Here is a 16,886-nt window from a genome sequence, read left to right as displayed (position 1 = left end):
TCACCATAGTGCTGGAAGCCCTAGCCACAGCAATCAGAAAACAAAAAGAAATAAGAGGCATCCAAATCAGTAAGGAAGAACTAAAACTTTCATTATTTACAGAACAAATGGTACTATATACAGAAAACCCAAAAGACTCCACCAAAAAACTCCCAGAACTGATAAATACAGTAAAGTCTCAGGATACAAAATCAACATACAGAAATCTGTTACAATTCTACACATCAATAATGAAGCCATAGAGGAGAAAATAAGGAATCAGCCCATCTACAATTGCACCAAAAATAATGACACGTAGGAGTAAACCTAACCAAAGAGGTGAAATATCTGTACTCTGAAAACTATAAAACATTATTGAAAGAAATAGAAGATGACACAAAGAAATGAAAAGACGTTCCATGCTCTTGGATGGGAGGGACAAGTATTGCTAAAATGTTTTCACGACCCAAAGCAATCTATACACTTGACGCAATCTCTGTCAAAATACCAGCAGCATTTTTCTCAGAATTAGAACAAACAATCCTAAAATTTGTTTGTAACTGCAAAAGTCCCCAAATAGCCAAAGCTATCTTGAAAAAGCAAAGCAAAGCTGGAGGCATCAGAATTCCCAGACTTCAAGTTCGATCGTAAATCTGTAGTAATCAAAACAGTATGGTACTGGCATAAAAAGAGAGACATAGATCAATGAAACAGAATAGAAAACCCAGAAAGGAACTTAGACCCATAAGGTCAATTAATGTTTTACAACTCGGACGAGAATATCCAATTGCAAAAAGACAGTTTCTTCAACAAATGATGTTGGAAAAACTGAACAGCTACATGCAAAAGAATGAGACTAGACTACTCTCTTCCATTCTCTGCAAAAATAAACTCAAAATGGATTAACGACCTAAATGTGAACCATGAAATCTCTTCCTAGAAGAGAATACAGCCCGTAACTTCTTCGACATTAGCTGCAGCAACTTTTTTCTAGATATGTCTCCTGAGGCAAGGGAAATAAAAGCAAAAATAAGCTATTGGGACCCCATCAAAATAAAAAACTTCTGCACCGCCAAGGAAACAATAAAAAAAAAAAAACCACTAAAAGGCAACCTACTGAATAGGAGAAGGTATTTGCAAATGACATATCTCGTGAAGGGTCACTATCCAAAATGTATTAAAAACGTATAAACTCAACAAAAACCAAATAATTAAAAATTGGGAAGACCACATGAACAGAAATTCCTCCAAAGAAAACATCGGGGCGAGCAAGAGACACACGAAAAGATGTTCAACATCACTCATCATCAGGGAAATGCATATCAAACCCATGATGAGATGGCACCTCGCACTTGTCAGGATGGCTAAAATCAACAACACAAGGAACAACAGGTGTTGGCGAGGATGTGGAGAAAGCAGTGTTGGTGGGAATGCAAACTGGTGCTGCCACTGTGGAGCGGAGTGAACAGGATGGAGTTAAAAATAGAACTACCTTATGATCCAGCAATCATACCACTAGGCATTCACCCAAATACAAAAATACTAATTCAAAGGGATACATGCACCCTTATGCTTATAACAGCAGTATTTACGATAGGCAAAATATGGAAGGACAGCAGAATAGAAGGAACTGGTTTCTGGAAACTTTTGGAGCAGAGCCACTTGCCAGTCAGACTGCCAGCCTGCCTCTTCCTGTCAGGGGGAGGGTAAAAAAAAATAGTCTTGTTGGGGCGATCGTGTTTTGGGGATTCTTCGTACCCTAATATATTTGGTAAATGTCTCCCTAGCCCAGAATGCCAGTGGGAAGTACGCTGTATTTCTATGCTACAGGCTCCAAGAACAAAGTATTTGTTAAATAGATGAGTCATAAGAAAACATAAGTCCATTCTCAGGAATTTAACCATGACTCAGAGGAAATGTATTCAGACGAAACCAAAGAATCCTACCTGGAGAAATAAAAGTGAATAAATGAAAAGGTATCACATTCATTCCCGAGTATCAGGTTAAATTCAGAGGGATGAAGTCATTCCTGCACTGGGCACCCTAAAGCAAGTCCTTTAAAGCTTTATGTGACTGCCGCCCGGCCCATTGCTTTTGCTTATGCAGAAAGGGAGGGGAAATCACTCCCTTAGGCTTTGTCGGGGATCTCTGATGCTTCAGGCTAACATGGTGTGAACTTTGCTCAGGTGGGTGCTCCTTCTCCTGGGTGGCAACATAATCCTAATATTTACCTGACACCCTTAACCCTTACCATTTGGAAGAATGAGCGAACGAGAGCGCTAACATCTTAAAAAGGAAAAGGTAGACTTACCCTACCAAGTTATAAAACCTACAATCTGCTGTATGGTTTTAAAAGTTATGAAGATAGTATGTTTTATAGTCAACATGAAAAGCAGAGAAAAGTAGAAAGAACACATCGCCCCCTCAAAAACTATTCCCACCCGTTACTGTTAATAGGCTGGTTTGAGATTTTTTCCCCTATAATTTGGTATTATTTTAAAATACAGATGTAATCATATAATCTTCACATTTTTGGTTTTGATTTTTAACCTAATCTTATAATTTTTCAAGTTATTTTATATTGGCTCCAAACATTTTTAAAGATCCCTTAGTATAAACCACTTGCCCATTACTTTGTGTTGAAATGTAACAACTTTTTACTGTAATAATCATGCAGTGAATATCTTATTCTATATTTGCTATTTTTAAAGTTTATTTTGAGAGAGAAAGAAAGTGGGAAAGAGAGAGAGCATGTGCGCATAGCAGGGGAGGGGCAGAGAGAGAGAGAGAGAGAGAGAGAGAGAGAATCCCAAGCAGGCTCTGTGCTGATGCAGAACCAGATGTGGGGCTCAAACTCACAAACCATGAGATCATGACCTGAGCCAAAATCAAGAGTCAGATGTTTAACCAACTGAGCCATCCAGGTGTCCCTAGTATTTTTAGTAGATTCCCAGATATCAGACATTGGGTGTGAAGTTTCTAAAGACTCTCTTGATATGTAATGCCAAGTTGATTTTTAGAAGTTTCCTAATTTAGGGCACCTGGTTGGCACAGTCGTAGAGCACGCAACTCTGGATCTTGGGGTCCTGAGTTCAAGCCCCACCTTGGTCATGGAGCTTACTTTAAAAGTTTCCTACTTTATACATCTGCCAGCAGAACTGTAAAGTGATGGCTTCGTAATAGGTTTCTCTTTCTACTTAATATTAAATATTGTCATTTAATAGTTAAAATTAGAATTAAATTACCCTTCATTAGGATACATAATTTGTTAATTCTTGTGTTTGCTTCACGCAGTTGTGATTCTGAAGCGGGAATAGTCTGCGTACATTATGGCTGACTAATTTTGTAACCTCTTCAGTGAAGCTTCGTAAACTCCACCGAGGCTTTGGACCCAGACTAACCTGAGCTATAATTGCAGCTCTGACCCTTACTATGTGTGACCTTGGGAAAGTCAACATGTCAGAATCCTGCTGGGTAGGGTTTCATGAGTGTTAACAGCAGCGTTCGGAAAGCAATTAGCGCATAGTAAACATTCAATCCGTGTTTGATCCAGTACAACCACAACCCAACACCACAGTCTGTTTTAGGTTTACCATTTGTGAGTTTGTTCTTTAATTGTTTGCTACAGCTAATAATGTACTAAATAAACCAACCATTTATCTATTTTCTACACTTATTTTCTCAATTTTTTAGTTTTTGTTTTGTTTTGGAAGCTGGGCAATTTAGCCTCTAGCTACTAATGGGACAGATATGTTTGGCCTAGACTTCTGTCAATACTTCATATTATACTTTCTATTTTTTTGGCATTTAAAAACACTTCATTCAGTATGCCTTATGTATTTCTTTGGCGAATTCGGGGACAAAGATGTTTATTTTTAATTGTGAAGTATTTCAAACATACAAAAATAGAAATATTGATATTTATGTACTTACATGAAGATTAAAAAGATGCTAATTTTATGTTGTATTTAAGATACCCCTCCATTCTTAGAACTAAAATTGTACAAAGTACTTCTCCTCTTCTAGGGAAACATTATCTTGAAATGGAGGGGTTATCATTCCTCTGCGTATTCCTGTTCTTTTGGGGCATACATGAAAGTGTGTTTTTACACAATGGCATCATACTGATAATATTCTTGTATTCTTGCCCGTCCCTTTTTTACTCAAACTTTAGAAGCAGTTTTGGGGTGCTTGGCTGGCTCAGTTGGTAGAGTCTGGGACTCTTGACCTCAGGGTTGTGTGTTCAAGCCCCACATTGGGTGTAGAGATTAAAAATAAAATGTTTTTTAAAATTTGAAAACATTTATGGGGCGCCTGGGTGGCTCAGTCAGTTAAGCGTTTGACTTCAGCTAAGGTCATGATCTCACGGTTCGTGGGTTCGAGCCCCGGGTCAGGCTATGTGCTGACAGCTCAGAGCCTGGAGCCTGCTTCGGATTCTGCGTCTCCCTCTCTCTCTGGTCCTCTCCCACCAGTGCTCTCTCTCTCTAAATAAATATTTTTTAAAGACATTTAAACACTGTTAAAATATATATCCAGGTTGATGCATGTAAATATTTGTTTTATTAATAAACTATTTTATTTATTTATTTTATTTATATTTATATATAAATATATATATATTTATATATGTAAATATTTATATTTATATATTTATATTTATATATATTTATATATATGTAAATATTTATATTTATATATTTATATTTATATATATTATTTATATTTTTATTTATTAATAAAATAACACAATTCATTCGTTCCCTTACAATTAGATGGCTTCTAGATCTTCTGTTGAAAACAGTGCCACAGTGCAGATTTCTGCACATCTCTCACAGCACACTTGGCAGAGAGGCAGAAGTGCGTCACCATAGGGTGTGTATAGAGTGACCATATAATTTACCCTGTGGCCCAGGACACTCGGGAGATGAAAGGAAGGCTTACTAATAATTATTCCGGGACAAGAGGCTGAAGCCAGGAGTTTCCCCAAAGAGCCTTAGGTGTGTGCCTCTTCGGATTTCCTAGGCTTTGTTAGAGTGGTGATACCATTTGGCCCTCCTACTTGTTATGTACAAGAGTTCGTGTTTCCTCACAGCCTCACTGACCCTCCTTATTGTCAGACTTTAAACTTTTAAACCCAGCCGAATGGGTATAAAGTGGCATCTCACTGGCATATCAAATGATTTCTTTCTCTGTGACTTGTCCATCCGTATACTTGATTGGCTTATCTCTTTCTCATGGATCTGTAGAACGTCATTATGTTATACCACGGATCAATCTTGTTGACTACATGGATTGCAACTATCTTCTTTCTAACTGTGGTTTATCTTCTCTGTTTATGGGGTCTTTTGTCATACAAAAGCTTTTTATTTGACTGCAATACTTTTCACGACCAATATTTTCCTTTAGGCTTGTGTGTTTTGTGTCTTAAGAAATTCTTCCCAGGTGGCTCAGTCAGTTAGGTCGCCGACTTCAGCTCAGGTCATGATCTCATGGTTCATGAGTTCAAGCCCTGTGTCGGACTCTGTGCTGACAGCTTAGAGCCTGGAGCCTTCTTCAGAATCTGTGACTCCCCCTCTCTCTCTGTCCCCTCCCCAGCTCATGCTCTGTCTCTGTCTCTCAAAAAATAAATAAACGTTAAAAAAAAAAAAAGAAATTCTTCCCTATCATAGTGTCAGGACAGTTTTTTTTTTTTTTTTTTTCTATGTTATACTCACGTTGTTGTTTTTCACACTTGGCTTTTTAATCTGGAGTTAATTTTCATGTATGATGTGATTTTATGTTTCTTCACATAGACATTTGACTCAATACAATTTATTAAATACGTCAGTCTTTCCCATGGATGCTCCCTCTACTGAACACCAGGTTCCCTCATGTAAGTGAATCTGTTTCTGGAAAGTTCTTTTACATTCCACATTATCATGCTGTTTTATTACCAACTTAATTGCCACTTCACAGAAAGTTATCTGGCAGGCAATCTAACTCTTTAAGACTTCTTAGTTCATGATGTGTGAGAGTCTCTAATACACCATTTTCCAAATAGCTGTCTTATTTCAAAGGAAAAAAGTTATGATCTTATAAAAGGACATTTATGTTAAAAATGTAGTGGTTAGTTTAAAAAATACCTACTTAAAAAAGAGGCGATCAGTAAATATTTGCTAAATGAATAGAACTTTTATTATATCATAGAGAGTCTTCCCATAGATTTGAAAGATAATCAGACACTCGTAATGAAGTGAGTATACAGGGAACATACCTCAACATAATGAAGGCCACATGTGACACGCCTACAGCTAACATATACTCAACACTGAAAAGCCAAAAGGTTTTTCTCTCAGATTAGAAACAAGGATGCCCATCTCTTGCCACTTTTATTTAAAGTAGTATTGGAAGTCCTAGCCAGAACGAATAGGCAAGAAAAGTAAAAGGCATTTTCAGATGACACGATACGAAAACCATAAAGTATTCCACAGAAAATCTGCTAGAATGCATCCAGTACAGTTTCAAGATACAAAATCATTCTACAGCAATCTGTTGCATTTCTATACACAAATGACAAACTATCAGAAAAAGAACCGAACAATCCCATTTACAATTCCATCAAAAAGAATACCAAGGAATAAATTGAACTAAGGAGGTCAAAGACCTGTACACTGAAAATTATGACACTTATGAGATAAGCTGAGAAAGAAAGACACAAATAGATGGAAAGGTATTTCATACTCATGGACTGAAGGATATCATTAGAATGCCCATCCTCCCCACAGTATCCATAGCTTCAGTGCAATTGCTATCAAAATTCCAGTGGCATCATTTCACAGAAATAGAACAAGCCTCATATCGGTCTGAAACCAAAAAAGGACCCTGAAGAGTCAATGCAGCCTTAAGGAACAACAACAAAGGGGGAGGTATCACACTTCCTGACTTCAAACTATATTACACAATCCGTGGTCATTAAAACGCTATAAAATTAGCATGAAGACAAACACGTAGAGGGATCGCTGGGAAGATGGCAGAGCAGGAGGACCCTGAGCTCACCTTGTTTCATGGATACAACTAGAGGACACTCACATTAGTGTGTATCACCCACAAAAGGACCCAAAGACTGGCAAACCAAACTCCACAACTAAATGTAGAGAAGGGTCCACATCAAGAGGGTAGGGAAGGGCAGGGATGGGTGGGGAGCTAGACAGACCCCAGGGACTATCTGTGGGAGGGAGGGCCCCACAGGTGCAGAGAAGGTGCACTGTCAAACTGGACTTAAAACATGGGATTTTAAAAATAAGCAGGCTGGATCAAGGCGAGCCCAGAGAGCAGGAGGCAACTGAGTGCCCACCCTTAAAGAGGCAGCACAACAAACACCCTGTAGAGATGTAGACAAGAAGCAGCAATTTGAAAATTTCTTGGGGCATACAGAAGGGAATGTTACTTACTAATCTCAGAGCAACTCCCAGAGAGGCAGAGATCCTTGGGGGATTCTCCAGGAACAAAGGAGCTGGCAGGAGCTCCCTCCTTCTCCCATCCCCCACAGCACCTCCTACCATAAACACACAGCCACCTATGGGACCCGGTGTTCCCTGCACTCACTATACAACTTATTCACACCACGGGAAATGCATGCTTCGGCAGATCCAACCCTCCCACCCCCAGCCAGGCCTGTCTCATTCCCAGTGTAGCAGGGCCCCTCCTGCAGAGGACCAGTGGCGTGCAGTATGTCACAACACTGCCCTGCCAGCCCGTGCGTGTTGATGATCTGCCCTCTAAAACACTCTTGGCCAGAGGCCATCCAGGATGGCATCACAGGCCTGGCAGTGTGCGAAAGCTCCAACAAGGGCCAACACCACTATACCGTGATTCCTGCCCCGGGGAGAGGGAAAGGTGAACACACATAGCAGTCAGCCTGGGACCCAGCAGTGTGTTAATGGCAGACATCTGGTCTGACTAGAGGCCCTGCACACCAACGAAAGCTTCCCAGGGGACAACACAGGAAAAGCACCCTGGAGTTTAATGCCACTGCATCTCAGGCTAATGCCTGGTCTGACTCAACTCAAGCCCACGGCAGCCCCAGACTGACCCACTAACACCACAGGAACCAAACACTGCTCACAACAGGCAAAGAGAGCCACTGCAGACAATCGGGCTGGAGGAAAAAGTGGCCCAACCACAAGTAGGGTAACACAACACACCTAAGAGACACCCTAGAAGTACCAGGTCCTGGTGCACAGGGGATACTACACTTTAGGGTACTACAGGACCCTTCTTCATAACGCCATTGCTTTCAAGAATAGGGAGATGTAACTGAATTTCCTGACATATAGAAACAGACATAAAGAGAAAGAGGAGACACAGCAACATGTCCCAGATGCAAGAAAAAGAAAAATCACAGCAAGAGACCTAAGTGAAATGGAGACAAGTAATATGATAGAGACTTTGAAGTAATGGTCATAAAGATCCTCACTGGACTTGAGAAAAGCGTGGTGAACCTGATGAGACCCATAATAAAGAGATAAAAAGAACCAACCAGAGACAAAGAACACAATACATGAAATTAAAATTCACTAGGTGGAATAAACAGTAGATAAGAGGGAGCAGAATAATGAATCAGCGACCTGGAGGACAGAGTGATGGAAAATATTCAAGCTGAGCAAGTAAGAGAAAAAACATTATGCAAAGTGACAATAGACTTAGGGAACTCAGTGACACCATCAAACATGATAACATTCACATTATAGGGATCCCAGAAGAAGAAGAGAGAGTAAAGGGGACAGAAAAATTACTTGAAGAAATAACAGCTGAAAAGAGTACCAATATGGGGAAGGAAACAGAAATCCAGATCTAGGAGACCCAGAGAGCCTGCAACATAATCAACCCAAAAAGGTCCACACCAAGACATATGGTACTTAAAATGGCAAAAAGTAGTAATAAAGAAATAAATCTTAAAAGCAGCAAGAGAAGGGCACCTGGGTGGCTCAGTCGATTAGGCATCTGACTCCGGCTCAGGTCATGATCTCACAGTTCGTGGGTTTGAGCCCCACGTAGGGCTCTGTGCTGACAGCTCAAAGCCTGGAGTCTGCTTCAGATTCTGTGTCTCCCTCTGTCTCTCTGCCCCTACCCATCTTATACTCTCTCTCAAAAATAAATAAACACTAAAAAAAAATTTTTTTTAAAAAGCAGCAAGAGAAAAGATGACAGTTACATATGAAGGAAACCCTATAAGTCTATCAGTGGATCTTTCAACAGAAAGTTGGCAGGCCAGAAGGGAGTGGCATGATATATTTGAAGTGCCGAAAGGGAAAATCTGCGGCCAAGAATACTGTATCCAAAGGCTATCATTGAGCATAGAGGAAGAGATAAAGAGTTTCCCAGAAACACAAAAGTTAAAGGAATTTACCAACACTAAACCAGCTGTGCAAGAAATGTTAAAGGCGACTCTGAGTGGAAAGAACATAAGCAGGAGTAAGAAAAGTAGGAAGGATCACAGCAGGAAAATTAAGTATATCCATAAGAATCAGTCAAGAGACTCACAAAATAAAAGGATGTAAAGTATGATGCCATATACTTAAAACATGGGGATGGGAGGGAGAACAGTAAAGAATGGGTTCTCTTTTCTATAAGTTGTACCAAAACATCTACTTAACTTCTTTCATTTATACCATTCCTTTAAATTAAGGAATTTGTTACATCTCCCCAAAAAAGAACAGGTTCAAACTTAAGTGACCATCAACTTAATATATACTACTATATGCAGAAGATATTATATGCAAACCTAATGGTATCCCCAATTCAAAAACCAGAAATAGATGTGTAATAATAAAGAGGAAGGAAGCCAATTATATAACTAAAGGAAGCCACTTTATTATGAAACAAGAGAGCAAGGGAAGAAAGGGACAGAGAAGACCTTTGGAAACAAGTAACGAAAGGCAATAAATACATAGTTATCAATAATTACTTTGAATGTTAATGGATTAAGTGCTCCAATCAAAAGACATAGGGTGATGGAATGGATAAAAAGTAAGATTCGCACATATGCTGCCTACAAGTGACTCAATTCTGACCTAAACATCCATGCAGAGTGAAAGGGAAGTGATGGAGAAGCGTTTATCATGCATGGGATGTGAAAAGAATATGGGGTAGCAATACTTATACCAGACAAAATAGACTTTAAAACAAAGACTATAACCAAGAGACAAAGAAGGACACTCTCTATATAATCATCCAGGGAACAAGCCAACAGGAACACATAACAATTGTGAATATTTATGCACCCAACATGGAAGAACCCAAATACATAAAGCAGCTAGTGGCAAACATAAAGGAACTAATCTATAGTAATACAATACTAGTACTTGATGTTAACGTCCCATTTACATCAACGGACTGATCATCCAAACAGAAAAGCAACAAGGAAACCGTGGCTTTGAATGGCACATTGCACCAGATGGATTTAACAGATATATTCAGAACATGCCATCTTAAAAGAGGAGAATACACATTCTTTCAAGTGCACATGAATAGTCTCTAGGGTAGATCATGTTAGGCCACAAAACAAGCCTCAACAGATTTCAAAAGACAAAAGTCATATTATGCGTCTTTTCTGACCATAGTGACCAACATTATGAAGCTAGAAATCAACCACAGGGAAAAAGTAATGGAAAGAGAATACATGGAAAATAAACAACGTGCTACTAACCAAAATATGATACAACCAAGGAATCAAAGAAGAAATAAAAAATACATGGAAACAAATATAAATGAAAACACAACAGTTGAAAACTTTTGGGATACAGACAAAGTGGTTCTAAGAGGGAGATTTATAACAATGCAGGCCTACCTTAAGCAAGAAAAATCTCAAACAACCTAACATTACATCCAAAGGAGCTAGAAAAAGAACAAACGGAACACAAAAGTAGCAGGATGAAGGAAATAATAAGGATTAGAGCAGAAATAAATGAAATGGAAACTAAAAAGACAAAAGAACAAATCAATGAAACCAGAAGCTGGTTTGTTGAATGGACCAACAAAATTGATAATCCTTTAGCCAGACTCGTAAAAAAAAAGAAAAGACTTAAATATACAACATCAGAAATGAAAGAGAATTAACAACCAATACCACAAAATACAAACGATTATAAGAGAATATCATGAAAAACTATTGACCAACAAATCAGACAACCTAGAAGAAATGGATAAATTCCTAGAAACATATAACCTGCCAAAATCGAAACAGGAAGAAAATTTGAACAGACTGATTACCAGCAATGAAATTGAATCAGTAATCAAAAAACTCCCGACAAACAAAGTCATGACAAGATGGCTTCACTGGAGAATTCTATCAAACATTCAATTAGTTAATTAATTAATTTTAAGAAAGTAGTTTCTTTTAAGTTTATTTATTTGGGGAGAGACAGAGACAGCTTGAGTCGGGGAGGGGCAGAGAGAGAGAGAGAGAGAGAGAGAGAGAGAATCCCAAGCAGCCTCTGCACTGCCAGCTCGGAGCCTGATGCATGGCTCAAACCCCTGAGATCATAACCTGAACCAAAGCCGAGAGCTGGATGCTCAACTGGCTGAGTCACCAAGGTGCCCCTCTATAAAACATTTAAAAGAAGAGTTATTACCTATTTTTGACACTATTCCAAATAATTGAAGAGGGAGGAAAACTTCCAAATTCAACCTATGAGGCCAGCATTACTCTGTTACCAAAACCAGATAAAGATACCACCAAAAAAAGAGAAGTAGAGGCTAATATCTGATGAACATTGATGTAAAAATCCTCAACAAAATACTAGCAAACCAAATCCATTAAAACACCCAAAAAGTCATTCACCACGATCATGTGGGATTTATTTCCAGGTGCCAAGTGGCTCAGTATGTGCAAATCAATCAACATGCTACATCACATCACATCAACAAGAGAAAAGATAAAAACCATATGACATTTCAATAGATGCTGAAAATGCACAACATCCATTCATGATGAAAACCCTCCATAAAGCAGGCTTAGAGGGAATATACCTCAATACAATAAAGGCCATGTTTGAAAAACTCACAGCTAATAATGTACTCAATGGTGAGAAACTGAGAGCTTTTCCCCTAAGGCCAGGGACAAGACAACGATACCCACTCAAAACATTTATTCACCATCATATTGGAAGTCCTAGCCACAACAATCACACAAGAAAAAGGAATAAAAGGAATACAAATTGTAAGGAAGAAGTAAAATTTGCACTATTTGCAGATGGCATGAAAGTATATACAGAAAATTTTAAAGACTCCACCAAAACACCACTAGAACTGGTCAATGAATTCAGTAAAGTCTCAGGATACAAAATCAACGTACAGAAATCCATTACATTTTTATACATGATAGAATGAAGCTGCAGAAAGAGAAATTAAAAAAACAATCATATTCATAATAGCACCAAAAATAATAAAACACCTAGGAATAAACTCAAAGAGGTGAAAGACCTACCACTCTGAAAACTATAAAACACTGATGAGAGAAATTAAAGATGATGCAAAGAAATGGAAAGACATCCCACGCTCATAGGTTGGAGTAACAAATATCGTTTCGATGACTCTACCATCCAAAGCAATCTATAGATTCAACACAATCCCTATCAAAATATCAGCAGCATTTTTCACAGAGCTAGAACAAACAACCCTAAAACTTGTATGCAACCACCAAAGACTCTGAATATCCAAAGGCAAAGAAAAGCGAAGCTAGAGGTATCACAATTCCTGACTTCAAGTTTTATTACAAAGCTGTAGGAATCAAGACAGTATGGTAACTGGCATAAAAACAGCCATGTACATTAATACAGATGAATACAAAATCCAGAAATAATCCCATAACTATATGGTCAATTAATCTCCAACAAAGCAGGAAAGAATAACTGATGGAAAAAAGATAATTTTCAGTAAATGATGTTGGGAAAACTGGACAGCTAGCTACATGCAGAAGAATGAAACTGAATCACTTTCTTATACCATATACAAAAATAAATTCAAAATGGATAAAAAAAAAAAAAACCTAAATGTGATACCATAAAAATCATAGAAGAGAGCACAGGCAGCACACACAGCAATGTGTGTGACATTGGATGAAACAATATTTTTCTAGATTATGTCTCCTGCAGCATGGGAAATAAAAGCAAATATAAACTAATGGAACCACATCAAATAAACGCTTTTGCACTGCAAGGGAAACAAGCAATACAACTAAAAGGCAACCTACCGAATAGAAGATATTTGTAAATGACATATCTGATAATGGGTTAGTATACAAAACATATAAGAAACTGATACAACTCAACACCAAAAAAAAAAAAAATTCAATTAAAAATGGGCAGAAGTCATAAACATCCATTTTTCCAAAGAATACATGCAGATGGCCAACAGACACATGAAAAGATGCTCAACGTCACTCATCACCAGAGAAATGCAAATCAAAACCACTATGAGATATCACCTCACACCAATCAGAATGGCTAAAATAAAAAAACGCAATAAATAACAAATGTCCATCTGGAGAAATAGGAAGCCCTGTGCACGGTTGGTGGGAATGCAAACTGGTGCATTCACTGTGGAAAACAGTATGGAGATTTCTCAAAAAGTTAAAAATAGATGTACTCTATGATCCAGCAATCACATTACTGGGTACTTACCCCCCAAATACAAAAACACTAATTCAAAGGGATACATGTATCTGCATGCTTATAGTAGCATTGTTTACAACAGCCAAGTTATGGAAGCAGCCCAAGTATTTGTAGATAGGTGAATCGATAAATATATGGTATATATACACAGTGGAATATTATTTAGCCATAAAACGAGTGAAATCTTGCCATTTTCAACAACATGAATGGGTTAGAGAGTATGATGCTAAACAAAATAAAAGAGAAAGGCAATATCATATGCTTTCACTTATATGCAGTATTTAAGAAACAAATGAACAAAGGAAATGAGAGAAAGACAAATCAAGAAACAGATTCTTAACTGCAGAGAACCAATGGTTGCCAGAGACGACTGGGTGGGGGATGGGTGAAATAGGCGAAGGGGATCAAGAGTACACTTATCATGGTGAACACCGAGTAATGTACAGAACTGCTGAGTCACCGTATTCTACACCTGAGACTAGTATATTGCTGTATGTTAACTACACTGGAATTTAACAAAATAGACGCATAAATTGATGGAACAGAACGGCATGCCCAGAAATAAGTCCGTGAGTGTATATGGTGAATCAATTCACAAGAAATGAGCCGAGACCATACCATGGGCAACGGACAGTCTCTTGGACAAATGGTGTTGGGGAAACTGGATAACTACATGCAAAAGAATGAAACTGGACCACTCTTGTAAAATACACAAAAATCAACTCAAAATAGGTTAAAAACTTGGACCTAAGACCTGAAACATAAAACTGCTAGAAGAAAATGAGTGGTAAGTTCCTGGACATTGATTTTGGTGATTTCTTTTTTCTTTTTTTTTTTTGGATTTCACACCACAAGCAAAGGTAACAAAAAAGCAAAGACAAACAACTGGAACTACATCAAAGTAAAAAGCTTCCGGGGCGCCTGGGTGGCTCAGTCGGTTAAGTGTCCAAATCTTGGTTTTGCCTCGGGTTGTGATCTCATGGTTTCATGAGTTTGAGTCCTGCCATCAGGCTCTGCACTGACGGTGCAGAATCCCCACTGCTTGGGATTCTGTGTCTCCCTGTCTCTCTGCCCTTCTCCCACTTGCATTATCACTGTCTCAAAATAAATAAACTTTTTAAAAAAAAAAAAGTAAAACTTCTGCACAGTAAAGGAAACCATCAGCAAAATAAAAAGCAAACCTATTGGATGAGAGAAAACTATTTGCAAATCATAGATCTGATAAGGAGTTAATACCCAAAATATATAAAGAACTCCTACAACTCAATAGCAAACAAATGAGCTGATTAAAACACGGGCAGAGGACCTGAACAGTCACTTTTCCAAAGGTGGCATACAATTGGCCAACAGGTACACGAAAACATGCTCGACATCATTAATCATCAAAATCACAATGGGATATCACTCCACACCTGTTAGAATAGCTATTAACAAAAAACCCCAAGAAATAACAAGCATTGGTGAGGACGCAGAGGAAAGGGAACACCGCACTGTGGCACAGCCATCATGGGAAACAGTATGGAGGTTCCTCAAAAAAATAAAAAATAGAACTACCACTTCTGGGTATTCATATGAAGAAAACGAAGACCCTAATTTCATGTGGTGGTTTCTTCCAACATAATGCTGTTTTATCTACATTGATAAGCTGGCGTAGCCAACTTTGTTTTCTTTGCTAGATCTTCTGGACCTTGCTGCTTCACCACGCAGGTTTTTGTTCGGGAGACGGGCAACCCAGGTCTGCGAGTTTTTCTTCTGCGGCTTCCTCACCTCTCTGTGCGATTGAGGAATCAGGGCCTTGCTCTGGATGAGGCTTTGGCTTAAGGGAATGTGTCTGGTTCACTCTTTCATCTAGACCAAACTTTGTATCAACAATAAGGCTGTTTGCTTTCTTATCATTCCTGTATTTGCTGGAGTAGCACTTTCAGTTTCCTTGAAGAAATTTTCCTGGGGTGCCTGGGTGGCTCAGTTGGTTGAGCGTCCGACTTAGGCTCAGGTCATGATCTCGCGGTCTGTGAGTTCAAGCCCTCGAGTTGGGCTCTGTGCTGACAGCTTGGAGCCTGGAGTCTGCTTTGGATTCTGTGTCTCCCTCTCTCTGCCCCTCCCCCACGTGCACTCTCTCAGAAATAAACGTTAAAAAAAAAAAAAAAAAAAAAAAAAGAACAGAACTTTTCCTTTGCCTTCACAAGTTGGCTAATTGTTTGTTGCAAGAGGCCTAGCTTTCAGCCCGTCTTGGTTTTCGACATGCTTTCCCCACTAAGCTCACTCATGTCTAGCTTTTCATTTAAAGTGAGAGATGTGCGACTCTTCCTTTCACTTGAGCAGGTAGAGGCCATCGTAGGGTTGTTGATTGGCCTGATGTCAACATTATTGCATCTGAGGGAATAGAGAGGCCCGAGATGGGGAGACTGAGGGAAAGAGCCTGTCAGTGGAGCACACAGTATTTATCAAGTAAGTTTGAGGTCTTCCATGGGTGTGGTTCACGGCCCTCCAAACAATACAACAGTAACATCGAGGATTATTGATCATAGATCACCATGATACTGAAAACATTTGAAATACTGCAAAAGTTACCAAAAAGTGACACTGAGACACAAAGTAAGCAAATGCTGTTGGAAAAATGGTGCTGATAGATGCTTGCCACAGGCTTGTCACAAACTCCAATTTGTTAAGAAAAAAAAAAAGGCAAGATTTGCAAAGTGCAATAAAGTGAAATGCAATAAAATGAGTATGCTTGTATGCAATTAAAGGAAATTAACACAAAGATAAGTTACTATTTAATAATATTTTAAAGAAATTTATTTTAACTTGGAGGAAAATTAACTTAGATTCTAACCGCCGCAAAAAATTCCAGACTTAAATACTTACCAGCAGAACAGAACAAAAATAACATACCTGCTCTGGCCCTTGCTAGGGAAGTACATTCCGAATATGAAGAGGGAACACTCTCAGAGTATGTGTGTCTGAATATATAAACACTTAAAGCTCTTCTGTAATACTGAAATCAAGCAACAGAAGAAGGAAAAATTTACAAAATAAGCTAATGAGGAAATATCTGCTAACGTTTAACAAATAAGTAGTAGGTACGTACACAAACAAAAATATATGGTTTATAAATACATATGGCTTACACAAATATACAGTCTATACTAAGACCTGGAAGAGACTTTGCCAAGGAATAAAAATCAAAGAAAATACAAACATACAAACAAGGCATCGTCATAGGAAAAAACATCCCGCAGCAAACACATTTTTTAA

Source organism: Panthera uncia, chromosome B4 (assembly GCF_023721935.1).
Source record: "Panthera uncia isolate 11264 chromosome B4, Puncia_PCG_1.0, whole genome shotgun sequence".
In the NCBI taxonomy this organism is placed as follows: domain Eukaryota; kingdom Metazoa; phylum Chordata; class Mammalia; order Carnivora; family Felidae; genus Panthera; species Panthera uncia.
This window is presented reverse-complemented; position numbering follows the sequence as displayed.